Genomic DNA, 12,853 nt, shown 5'->3' with positions numbered 1-12,853 from the left:
CTTTGACAAATCTAAGTCTTTTCCATGTAAATTTTAGAACTAGATTATCTACCACTACAACAACCTACTGGGATTTTGATTGGAATTGTATTAAATGTATAGATCAGTTTGGGGAGAACTGACATTCTTAGACTATGCCATCTTCCAGCACATTTACATCATACATCTATTTATTTTCTTTTTTTTTAAGATTTTATTTATTTATTTATTTGAGAGAGCGAGAATGAGAGAGAGAGAGAGGGCACATGAGAGGGGGGAGGGTCAGAGGGAGAAGCAGACTCCCTGCTGAGCAGCAGGGAGCCCCATGCGGGACTCGATCCCGGGACTTCAGGATTGTGACCTGAGCCGAAGGCAGTCCCCTAACCAACTGAGTCACCCAGGCGCCCTAATACATCTATTTATTTTCATAGGCCTCTGACTTCCCTCAGTAGTTTTCAGTTTTTAATGTGCAAGTCTTGACTATTTTTGTTAATTTTGTTCTTAAGTATTTCATGATTTCTTTTTTGCCGTTGTAAATGGTGTTGCTTTAATTTCATTTTCCAGTAGTTAGCTGGTTACATATCGAAATATGATAAAAGCCCTCAGCATTTTAATCATAGTTGTTTTAAATTTATGGTCGATAATTCTGACATCCTTGCCATATTTGGGTCTGGTTCAGATACTTGTTCTGTCCTTCACACTATGTTTTTTATTTATTTATTTAATTTTTTTGCCTTTTAGTATGCCTAGTATTTTTTTGTGTAAGGGCAGATATCATGTACTGGGAAGAAGGACCGTGATAAACTGGTCTTTAGTAAGGTCATGGCAGGGTGTGGGGGGAAGGGAGACATTCTGAGGATTAGGTCTCAGTCTTTTAGTGAGCCGATGCCTCTGGACTATAACCTTCATAAATGTTTTTCAGGTTTTTTTCAGTCCTATAGGTTGTGTGAGATGGCTAGAGAGGGCTGGAGGGGGTATTCCTTTCTCCCACTTGGAAGGTAGATGGGCTTGGAGTTGGGTTTTTTCCTTACCCCAGGTTGGTTAGGCTTTGAGAAAACTCCAGTAAGTTATGCTCTGGCAAAATAATTTCTCTCCAGAGCAGGCCTTGCTAAGTAGGACAGAATGCTCTAGTGTATTAAGAAATGGTTTCTCTCCCCCCAGGAGCACAGGAGACTTTTTTCTGATCTTCACTGTGACACCTGGTCAAGCTGTTGGAGGTAAAGCTCTTGAATGTGTATGCTTCCCCCCACCACCTCTCTGCCACTTCCCCACCATGACTGTGTCCCACTGGAGATGCCTTCAGCAATTCCTCAGTTAAATTTCAGGTTTTCCTAACCATACCTTGTTCCTCTTGGAGGTCTCTGCCCATGAACTTCTGCTTCAGGAAACTGTGGTTCTCTGTATTTGCTTGTGTGTCTCTAAAATTTTGAGGGTCCTGGTTTGTCCCGTGACCTCACTTCTTTGAGGGATATAAGAGGAGCTGTTGATTTTTCAGTTCATTCAACTTTTTATTTGTTGTTAGAATGGAGCAATGACTTTCAAGCTACTTACCCAGTAGGCTGGGTTTCGTTATTATTTATTTTCTATTTTTGTTGTTTTTGCTCTCATATTTCTTCTTTTTTTCTTTCCACTTTGCATTTAAATTGCTCTTCTTTTTCTAGATTCTTACAGTGAAAGCTTAGGTCACTGATTTGAGCTTTTTATCTTTCCTAATATAAACATGCAAAGCTATATGTTTCTTATCAAGGCTGCTTTAGCTGCATCTCATATTTAATATGTAGTTTTTAAAAAATATTTTATTTATTTATTTGGGAGAGAAGGAGAGCACAAGCAGGGGGGAGGGGCAGAGGGAGAGAGAGAAGCAGACTTACCGCTGAGCAGGGAGCCTGACGCAGGGCTGGATCCCAGGACCCCAAGATCATGACCTGAGCCAAAGGCAGATGCTTAACTGACTGAGCCACCCAGGTGCCCCTAATATGTAGTTTTAAATTCATCACTTAATAAACTATTTTTAATATTTCTTGTAATTTTTTCTTTTATCCACGTGTTATTTGGAATTGTGTTGTTTAATTACCTAATATCTGGGGGAAACTTTTAAGTAATTTTATTGATTTCTCATTTTAATTCTGTTGCAGTCAGAGATCATACACTGTATAATTTTAATCCTTTAAATTTCTTAAAAGGTGTGTGATGGTTAGGTATATGTATTATGATCTTGGTGAATGTTCATTGTTCACTTGAAAAGAATGTACACTCTGCTCTGTTGGGATGAAGTGTTTTCTCAATGTCAATTAAGTCAAGTTGGCTGATAGTGCCATTCCATCATTCTAGTGTCTTCTGTCCTTATTGATTTTTGCCCTAATGTTCCATAGCAGTTGAGATACCATTGATAAAATCCCCCACTATGATTGTAGATTGGTTTTTAAAAAATTCCTTTATTTGTGTGAATCCTTTCTTTATGTATGTGGAAGCTCTATAATAGGTATATATTCAGAGAACTTTTAACACTTGTTGATTTATTCACTCTTACCATTATTTGATGCTCCTCTTTTTTCATTGTTTTAAAAACTACTCTATCCAATATTATCTTTCAAAGCTTGTTATAATTATTATTCACAATGGCATATATTTTCTCTGTACATTCACTGTGTTTTTATATTTAATGTATGTCCCTGTACTCAGCATATAGTTTTATTGACCTGTTTTTTAAAAAAATCCTGAACTAGACTGTTCAGGTCATTTTATTTTTTTATTTGTTTTGTGTAATTTAGATTTTTAAAAGATAACCTAGACTGTTTAGATTAATTTAATGTAATTTCTGCTATTTTGGTGTTTAATTTTCCTTCTTGCCATTTATTTACTATTTATGCCATCTCTTAGTAGTTCTTTTCCACTCTTTTCCTGTCTTTTTGTGGATCCAGTGATTAACATTGGTATTCTATTTTATCTCCACTTTCAGCTTATTAACTCTCCTTTTCTTCCTCCACAAACCTCCTGCCCATGACTGTTCTTGAGATTAATATACAATTTTAATTTATTGTTTACCTTTATGTTGATTATAACACTGGTAGAGTGTGAGAACTTGGCAGAGGTAGACTTCTATCTCCGGCTTCTCATCCTATAGGCTATTTTTGTCCTTCTCTATACTGTTACAAACTCCAAAATACATTGTTATTATCTTTGCCCTAAATCAAATTTCCTCAAATTGTGGTCCAGAAACCCTGAAATTCATGTTGTTCTTGAGTTTGGAACTATTTTCAGAATGCTTTTAAAACCTTTACCTTTTTACTCTCATTCCTTCATGAGGATATATTCACATTTTTAGAGGCTAAATAACATATGGCATGTAACAGATTGAATACAAAACAGATATGAGAATCTAGCTGTCTTCTCTTAATTCAGACATTAAAGAAATTTGCCAAAAATATGAAACAGTTACACTCTTCTTGCTAATGATTTTGTTTTAAAATACAGTTATATTTCTTTGAAAATATGTTATTTTTGTTAACATGTATGCGATTCTTATTTTTAAGTAAATTTATATATATAAAATGAATATATACTTATTGTACTGATGTACTGTATATATTATATATTCACTTTTTACATATATTTATTTTATATATATAAATAAATATAAAATAAATAAATATAAATATAAATATATAAAAATTTTATATATATAAATATTTATATATGTAAATATATATAAATATTTTATATATAAATATAAAAAATAAAAAATATAAATATATATAAATATTATATATATAAATATATATATAAAAAATTCACCTTATATATATAAATTCACTTGAAAATAACAAGAATATATATATATACATATATTATTTCTTAGTTTCAGTTTCTAATATGTTGAATATATCAGTAGCTATAATTCACATAAACAAAAGCTCCTTGGTATCTTCAATTTTTTTAACGTAAATGGGCCTTGAGACCAAAAAGTTTGAGAATTGATTCTTTAAACTTTAAAATGACCTGCCTTCGGCTCAGGTCATGATCCCCGGGTCCTGGGATTGAGCCCCACATCAGGCTCTCTGCTCAGCGGGGAGTCTGCTTCTCCTTCTCCCTTTGCCCCTCCCCCTGCTTGTGTTCTTTTGCTCTCTCTCAAATAAATAAAAATCTTAAAAAAAAAATGAAATTTAAAAGTCTGTCATATTTACTTACATAACTATCACTTTCACTGTTTTGCCTTCCTTTATGTAGATACAAGTTTTATGCATTGTCATTTTCCTTCAAACTGAAGAATTTTCTTTAATATTTTTTTATACAAGTTGCTGCATTGGATTGTCATTCTTGTGTTTGCCTAAAAATGTCTTTATTTCACCTCCATGTTTAGAAAAAGCTGCATATAGAATTCTAGGTTGACAACTGTTCTTTCATAGAAATTTGTGGTGAACATGGCAATGCCCTCCTCCTATTCCCTATTCAGAAAGACTAGTTGCCCCAGCTTCTGGGAATGGATATCTGAGAAGGTCAAAGTCAGTTGTATATTAAGGAAGGAAGGCAGTTGGAATGAGGAGTGAAAAGGAGCATTGCATCCATCTTTAATTTAATGGAGTGAACCTGCCCTTTTTATCAATTCATGCTCCATTGGCAGAAACTGGAATATTTTGAAGTGAGTTCTACTATAAATTTTGTATTTTTGCCCTGACCTCAAATCTTGAAAACCTTTGTTCTCAGAAACCTACGTCTGTGAACACCGCACTAATGGAATTTTTAGTTAAGCTTAAAATCCTAACTTATGCTAATGGTATTGTACATTTTGGAAGAAGCAGTTGGGTGACATTTTATAATTTTTTTTCTTTTGGTATTTATGTTGCTAGCAGTGACATCAATAAGCCTTACTAGAAAATTATAATTCTTTATAGAATGTCACGAAACGATGATATGTTTTACTTGGTGTTTGAATACAGGTGTTTTATTAGAATTTTAAAGGGGACTAGTCATTTCTCCTTTGAAACAGACAACCTCAGATCTCTTTTAGCAACAAATGCAAAGCCCAGATCTTACAGAAGAAAAATCAAAAATCCAATTATTGGAAGAGAAAAAAATTGGGATCTACCCAATAGTACCAAACAAAATCGCGATAAATGTTTAGAAAAATGCATTTTAAAATAAATATATCTTTACCGGAATGAGTACCGTGCTCAAGACCCTCCCTCTCCCCCCCTTTGGAGGAAGCAGTGCATTTAAGGAGAGCTGCAAAACCACTGTGAAGAGAAAAAAAAAAAATATTCTAAAGGGTCTTTGATCCACTTCAGCTCTGCGTTCTAGGATTTCCTAGGGACAACTGTCCTATAGACATGGGTGTGCCTAGGAGGGTGGTGGCGTCAACTGATGTAGGTTTTATCCTGCTATCCTTTTGCTATCTGGGCAGATACAACACACTGAGAGCACATACCTCCGAACCCTGCAGGGCTCTTGCCACCCAAGCACCCCACACTTTTCCCCAGTCCCTGCCTTGGCCCCGAGGCCTCATTCCTGATAGGTCCAAATCCTGCTCAGCCTTCAGGGCCCCACCCAACGACCACGCCCTCCGTGAAACCGTCCTTACACCGCGGATGGACTGAGTCTTCCTCTCCCTGCAGCCAGAAGAACGCTGCTTTTATGCCCCCGTTTAACACTCCATGGGTGGGTTGTTTACTTGTCTGCACAGCTCCTGCACGGTGCAGAGGGGTGGCGTTCAGACAGCACGAGCCCACGGTGCAAGTGGAACGTGGGGTTTCCGGGGAGAACTTAGGTGCTCAGAGGTAGTAGAACACACACACTTGTCTCAGTGGGTCTGGGTGGTTATGACAGATCACCACAGACTGGTGGCTTATCAACAAGACATTTATTTCTCCGAGTTCTGGAGGCTTGGATGTCCAGGATTAGGGCACTGGAAAGATTCAGTGTCTAGCAAAGGCCCACTTTTTGGTTCACAGATGGCCATTTTCTTTGCGTCCTCACATGGCAAGAAGAGACCTTTCTTTGCTAAGGGCACTAATCCCATTCACGGAGTTTCCACTTTCAAGACCTAATCACCTCTCTGAGGCCCCATCTCCAACACATTAGGGGTTAGGATTTCTACATATGGATTCGAAGGGATACAAACATTCGGTCTATAGCAACCCTTGAACTCTTACTATCCTAACACCTTAGTCTCCACACCCCACAGTCAACCCGCCAGCACACAGTGTTTCTGTTCCTCTGGTGCTCTACATATAGGGCCAGGGGTCAGGGAACACCTGTGTGACCATTACCAATGGATACTCTCCAGATGGACAGTTGGGCTTGTCAGGAAAGGTGAGCAGTAGTTGATGTCAGCTTGTTCTTTCGTTGAGCAGATTCTGACATGCTGAGCCACCTCTCTGCTAAGCTATCAAAAGAGCTGTGGAAGTTGCTTTTAGGGTCAGTTTTGTTTCTTAGTAAGAAGTTATAAAAAAGGGCGCGTCTTACTGATTTTTCTACCCTATGTCCTCGCACATAGCTGGCCTGGATGAGCATCAAGATCCAAAGTGTTATTAACACATGGCTGATCTGGACAGAATAACTACATTCTCAAATCAAGACATAGCTGGAAGTTTGTAACAAATGTGCGAAGTATAACCTTCATCAGAATATTCCACAGACATTGCTTTTGGGTTTCCACCAAGTTATCAATGATCAAACAATAACCCTAGAGGTATTCCTTCAGCCTATCACCAAAGGGTTGAGACTCCATAAGCAGCTATCCTCGTGGCAAGAAACATTCTTTGCACTTCAGCCTTCAGTATCCGGCCAACATCCCCTAGTTGAGCTCACAAGACTTTGCTTCTTGCTTCCACTCTCCATTCAAACCCCATGTCCTGGGCAACTGTTATTTTTGTTGTTGTTCCTGAGTGCTTTCCTGAGAATATAAAAAAAAATAAAAAGGTTTTTTTTTTCCATCTGTTTTACCATGTAATTCTCCAATGCAAGTATACACTGTTGAGACTAATAAAAAAATGCAGTTCCAGCTACCAGACAAGTTATAGGTCCTGCTTTGACTCTGGAGGCTAACAGTATTTTAGTACCTTCAACCCAAGAAGGAGAACACAAACAGGATGTGTTTGCTGTTATATCTGCTGTTATTCTAAAGTTCAGCTGAGGACTGATGGGTATTTCATTGCCCTCCTGTATAATGCATGAACCAGAGGCAAAAATATAAGAAATTGTATGAGAAAAGACAGGAGTACTAGGGAGAGCTTTGAAAGACTCATCTAGACAGAGGTCACTTGTGATTTCAAATTCAAATCATCCCAGATGGCAGCCAGGGGCCTGCCTTCGAAAAGCTTTGGTTCTCTGTTCACAAAGAGTGAACTTTGCTTCCTGATTCCTGATGCTCAGCAATGTAGATTTCTTTGGCTTCAGGAACTATTTGATTGGAGACAATTCTTTACTTTTTCTGTCTTTGTTTACCTATTTCTTTGATGACTATATTATACCTTTGGACTTTAGAGTCTTAAATGGATCTCCCTGTTATATGATAATCATCTGTATTGGAAATGTATCTCATTTAGCAAGCAGCTGTGCTAAACAACCCTGGTATTTTAATTTTTCGTGTAATTTTATGCATTGCATATTTTATGCAATGACAATTGCATGTCATTTTCCTAGTTCATTGCTGTAAGCATTAGCTCATAACAAGTCTGAAGTACAGAATGCTAAACTGAATAAAATAATCCCAAAGGGGAAAATTGTCTCTATCATATCTCTATGAGCACTCTCCGTAAATTCTCTTGAAATCTCGCTCGCTGACTGCTAAATTGCAAAATTAGCTCTTGCTGCACCTTTGTCTGTTGTCCCTTTAGAAACTTCTTTCCAAAATAACCCAGTATTTTTAGCCTTAGAATCATAAAACTTGGGAACAGACTGAAATCTACAAGTCACCTTTACCTAAACCCAGAAATTGCCATATGAGGTCATAAATACGTTTATAGTTGTCACACATTAAAAAAGAACATTTTTTTCGTAAGTAAAATACATTTACTCTATCAGAATCATCCTTCTCATTGCCACATGGTATCTTAATCTCAGTTAAGCACAAAATATTTTAAGTTTTCAGAAGTTGGGTGGAAGGGCATCAGTCAGAATAGACCATGTTTTGCTGAAGTAACAGATAATCCCAAAAATCTCAGTGGCTTAAGATAATGTTTTATTTCTCAGTGGCACTACTCCAATGTGGGTTGGCAGGGATGTTCTGCTCTTCATAATTATCCAAGGATCAGAAGGCCAAAAGTTCATGTCAGTGAATTTTCACAGTTGCCCTAGTAGGTCAAAGGGAATGTGACAAATCATACATTGACTTTCAAAGGTTCTAACCTGCAGTAATATATTTCACTTCCATTCATATATCAGAGGCCAAAGCAAGTTACATGCCACTCTCGTTTTTAAGAGGACCAGAAATTCAGTCTTGCTATGGGCTAGGAAGAAGGACAGGATGTATAACTCCTCCACCTTCCCAAATGTGGAATTTTTTTAAATTTTTGAAATGAGTTTTGGGACTGATTAAAATCTAATCTAACTAAGTCAGGGATTTATAATCCTGGCTGGACTACATTGTAATCTGGAAACTTAAAAAAATATTCTGATGTCCAGGGCTGACTACAAAACAAGGAGACTAAAATCTCGGGGTGAGGCCCAATGCAAGAGAACTTTATCCCAGGGTGAAGTTTTCTGTATAAATTCAAAAATACAGATTCTCTGTGGTATATATATATATATATATATATATATATATATATATATATATACACACAGGGACCAAAGTACCAAAGTACAAAGTACAAAACCAATGGTTCATCTTAATTGTCACAGGTGCACCAGGTGAGAAGGACAGTGATCTCCATGGTAACTGAGCTCCGAAAATTCAAGAGTAGTGCACATTAGTACTTCTTTCTCTTATGCATTTCTTCCCACAGCAAAATGCTATCTTCCTCAACTTAATAAGAAAGCATTCCTTCTGCATTTTTTTCTCCTAGAATGTTATGTAGACTCTTGCAAACAAAGGGCTAAAACTAGACAAACAAACAAAGCTCCTCTCACAGAATGTCCCTGAGTGTGTCCTTGGCTACCAATGCCTACATTTAAAACTCATGTTCAAAAGCAAAGTCAGAGAATTTCAGGATTTTTCAAATTGATCTCATGCTACGGTTGCATCCCCTTCTTCTAAGCACACATGAGTATTAAAAAAAAAAAAAAAAAGAAAAATGTAGGTCAGAGCCACCATCCAGGCATGACAGGAGAAGTGAGGCTCTCTGACCTCAATTACTGTCTGACGATGTCATATCTTCAACAAGTGAGCAGATGCCCAGATCCCGACAAGGCAGAAGCAAGCATTGGCATTTGTTTTCACACTGATCAAGGGGTAAACAATCAAGAGAAATAACTGTCTCTAGAAATTCCAGAGAGAGATGATGTCACTGGAATCAAACCTGTGGCAGGAGCAGAAGGTGGGAGGAGGGCCAAAGACTGAAGGTAAATCACAGGTGAGCTGGGGCCTGCAGCTGATGTCTATGTATGGATGAATCTCCGTGTGCTGGCGTGGGGTTCTTGGGCCTAACGGTGAGCTCGGGAGTCCTTGAAACACATCGCCCCAGCACCCACATCTACAACTATGGCCAGCCTCCCACCTAGTCCTCATCCTGATTCTGCTGCTCTGTCATACTCTCCCAAAGAGCTTCCATCCAAACTTCCCTCCCCTCAACCTGTCATGCACATTGCTATGGGGATGTTCTATTTGACCTCAATTTGATAACGCCACTTCTCTGATCAGAAAGCTGCACTGGTTCCCTTCTTCCTAAGGAAAGTTCAGCTTCTTTCTCCCAGGCAGAACCTGAGGACAGGTTTCCCCTTTGGGAAGATGTCAGTTAGCCTTGCACATGTGTATTTGAAATCTCATCCAGGTTTCCTGCAGGTTACCTGCATCCAGGTTTTCAGCATACTATGCATGCTGAGGAACATGCATAGTAAATAGGGTTGCAGTGGTCTTGCTTCTTATTCCTGCCCAGAATGAAGGGCACAATTTTGATAGCATGGGGTGAAGAAAACCAAAACTTCTAATTTACTATATTTGAAAAAATAATCTACTATTATAGACACAGCCATGAAGACTATAGAAGTTAGAAAACTGTTTTTATTTTCTATTTATTTTTTATTTTTATGAAATTCTATATACTTTTAACATTTTATATGTGTACATTTATATCTTAGAAAATTTTAAAATTTTACTTCCAGTCTAATAAATATACAGTGTTATATTAGTTTCAGATGTACACTATTATGACTCAACAATTCTCTACATGACTCAGTATTCATCATGATAAGTGTACTCAATCCCCTCCACTTATTTCACGCATCCCCCATGACCTCCCCTTTGGTAACCATCAGTTTGTTCTCTAGAGTTAAGAGTCTATTTTTTGGGATGCCTGGGTGGCTCAGTTGGTTAAACGGCTGCCTTCGGCTCAGTTCATGATCCCAGGGTCCTGGGATTGAGTCCTACATCAGGCTCCTTGCTCGGTGGGGGGTCTGTTTCTCCCTCTGACCCTTTCCCCGGCTTGTGCTCTCTCTCTCTCTGGCAAATAAATAAATAAAATCTTTTTAAAAAAGAGTCTATTTTTTCATTTCTATCTTTTTTCTTTGTTTCTTAAATGCTACATATGAATGAAATCATATGGTATTTGTCTTTCTCTGACTTATTTCACTTAGCATTATACTCTGTAGATCCATCCATGTTGTTGCAAATGGCAAGATTTCATTATTTTTATGGCTGAATAATATTCCATTGTATATCTATACCACCTCTATATCCATTCATCTATCGACGGACACTTGGGTGGCTTCCATATCTTGGCTATTGTAAATAATGCTGCAATAAACATAGGGGTGCATGTATTCCTTTGAATTAGTGTTTTTGTATTTTTGGGGTAAATAACCAGAGGTGCGATTACTGGATTGCATTCCCACTAACAGTACAAAGGAATTCCTTTTTCTCCACATCCTTGCCAGCACTTGTTGTTTCGTGTGTTTTTGATTTTACCTATTCTGACAGGTGTGAGGTGATATTTCATTGTAGTTTTGGTTTGCATTTCCCTGGTGATGAGTGATGATGAGCATCTTTTCATGTGTCTGTTGGCCATTTGTATGTTTTCTTTGGAGATATGTCTATTCATGTCTTCTACCCATTTTTTAACAGGATTATTTGTTTTTTGGGGGTTGAGCTTTATAAGTTCTTTATATGTTTTCAATACCAACCCTTCATTGGATATGCCATTTGCAAATATCTTTTCCCTTTAAGTAAGCTTTTAGTTTTGTTGAATTGTTTCTTTCACTGTGCAGTTTTTGTTTTGCTGTAGTCCCAATAGTTTATCTTTGCTTTTGTTTCCCTTTGCCTCATGAGACAGATCTAGAATAATGTTGCTAAAGTTGATGTCACAGAAATTACTGCCTGCGCTCTCTTCTAGGATTTTTATGGTTTTAGGCCCTCACATGTGGGCCTTTAATCCATTTTGAGTTTATTTTTGTGTATGGCGTAATAAAGCGGTCATTTCATTCTTTTGCATGTATCTGTCCAGTTTTCCCAACACCATTGTTGAAGACACAGTCTTTTTCCCACTGGATATTCTTTCCTGCTCTGTGCAAGACTTATTGGCCATATACTTGTGGGTTCATTTCTGGGTTTTCTATTCTATTTCATTGATCTATGTGTCTATTTGTATGCCAGTACTATATTGTTTTGATTACTATAGTTTGGTAGTATATCTTGAAATCTGGGATTTTGATACCTTTAGTTATGTTGTTCTTTTTCAAGATCGCTTTGGCTATTTGGAGTCTTCTGTGGTTCTGTACAAATTTTAGGGTTATTTGGTCTAATTCTGTGAAAAATGCTGTTAGGGTTTTGATAGGGATTGCATTAAATCTGTAGATTGTTTTGAGTAGTATAGACATTTTAACAGTATTTGTTCTATAAATCCAGCTTGATTGGTTTCCATTAATCTGTCCTCCAGGTTGCTGATCCATTCTTATGTTTCCTTTAGTCTACTATTTATTCCCTCTAGTGTATTTTTAATTTCAGTTGTTGAGTTCTCTATCTCTGATTGGTATTTTTTTATGTTTTCTATCTTTGTTGAGGGTCTTACTGAGGACCTCCACTCTTTTCACAAGTTCAGTGAGTATCCTTATGACCATTACTTTAAATTTTCTATCAAGCATATTACTCATCTCTGTTTCCCTTAGCTCTCTTCTGATTTTGTCCTATTCTTTCATTTAGGACATGTTCCTCTGTCTCCTCATCTTGTTTACCTTTGTGTCTGTGTCTCTGTGTTAGCAAAGTCATCTACATCTTCTGCTCTTGAAAGTAGTAGCCTTATGAAGAAGAGGTCCTGTACTGCCCTGCAGTGCTGTGTCCCATGTTCACCAAAACCTGACACTTCAGGGTGTCTCATATGTATGTTGCATGTGCCCTACTGTTGTACCTGAGCTGTGTTTGCCTTCAGTCCAGTCATCTGCAATTACAATCTTTGCCTGTTGTGGGAAGAATTTGGTCCTTGTGTTTTTAGTGGGCCAGTCTGGGGCCACCTTGAGTTAAGTCAGACCAAATCTGTGCAGTGAACTGCAGGGCACTCTCCTTGTGTTGTCCCCTGAGAAGCTTTCACTGATGGGCAAAGCCTATAGTCAGACCAGATGTCTGTCCCTAGCCCGCTGTGTGGCTGCAGCCAAACTGGTATATGTGGTTTTCTCCCCTATTCCCCACTGCAGGAGGTGGTGCTGGCTCCTGAAATGGCTACTTGTACACTGTTCTTGTGGTACTGCTTTGAATGGACTCCTGCCAAGGAAGTGTTGGAGGAGGTGA

Source organism: Zalophus californianus, chromosome 5, assembly GCF_009762305.2.
Source record: "Zalophus californianus isolate mZalCal1 chromosome 5, mZalCal1.pri.v2, whole genome shotgun sequence".
Classification (NCBI taxonomy): domain Eukaryota; kingdom Metazoa; phylum Chordata; class Mammalia; order Carnivora; family Otariidae; genus Zalophus; species Zalophus californianus.
Note: the sequence above shows the minus strand (reverse complement) of the source record.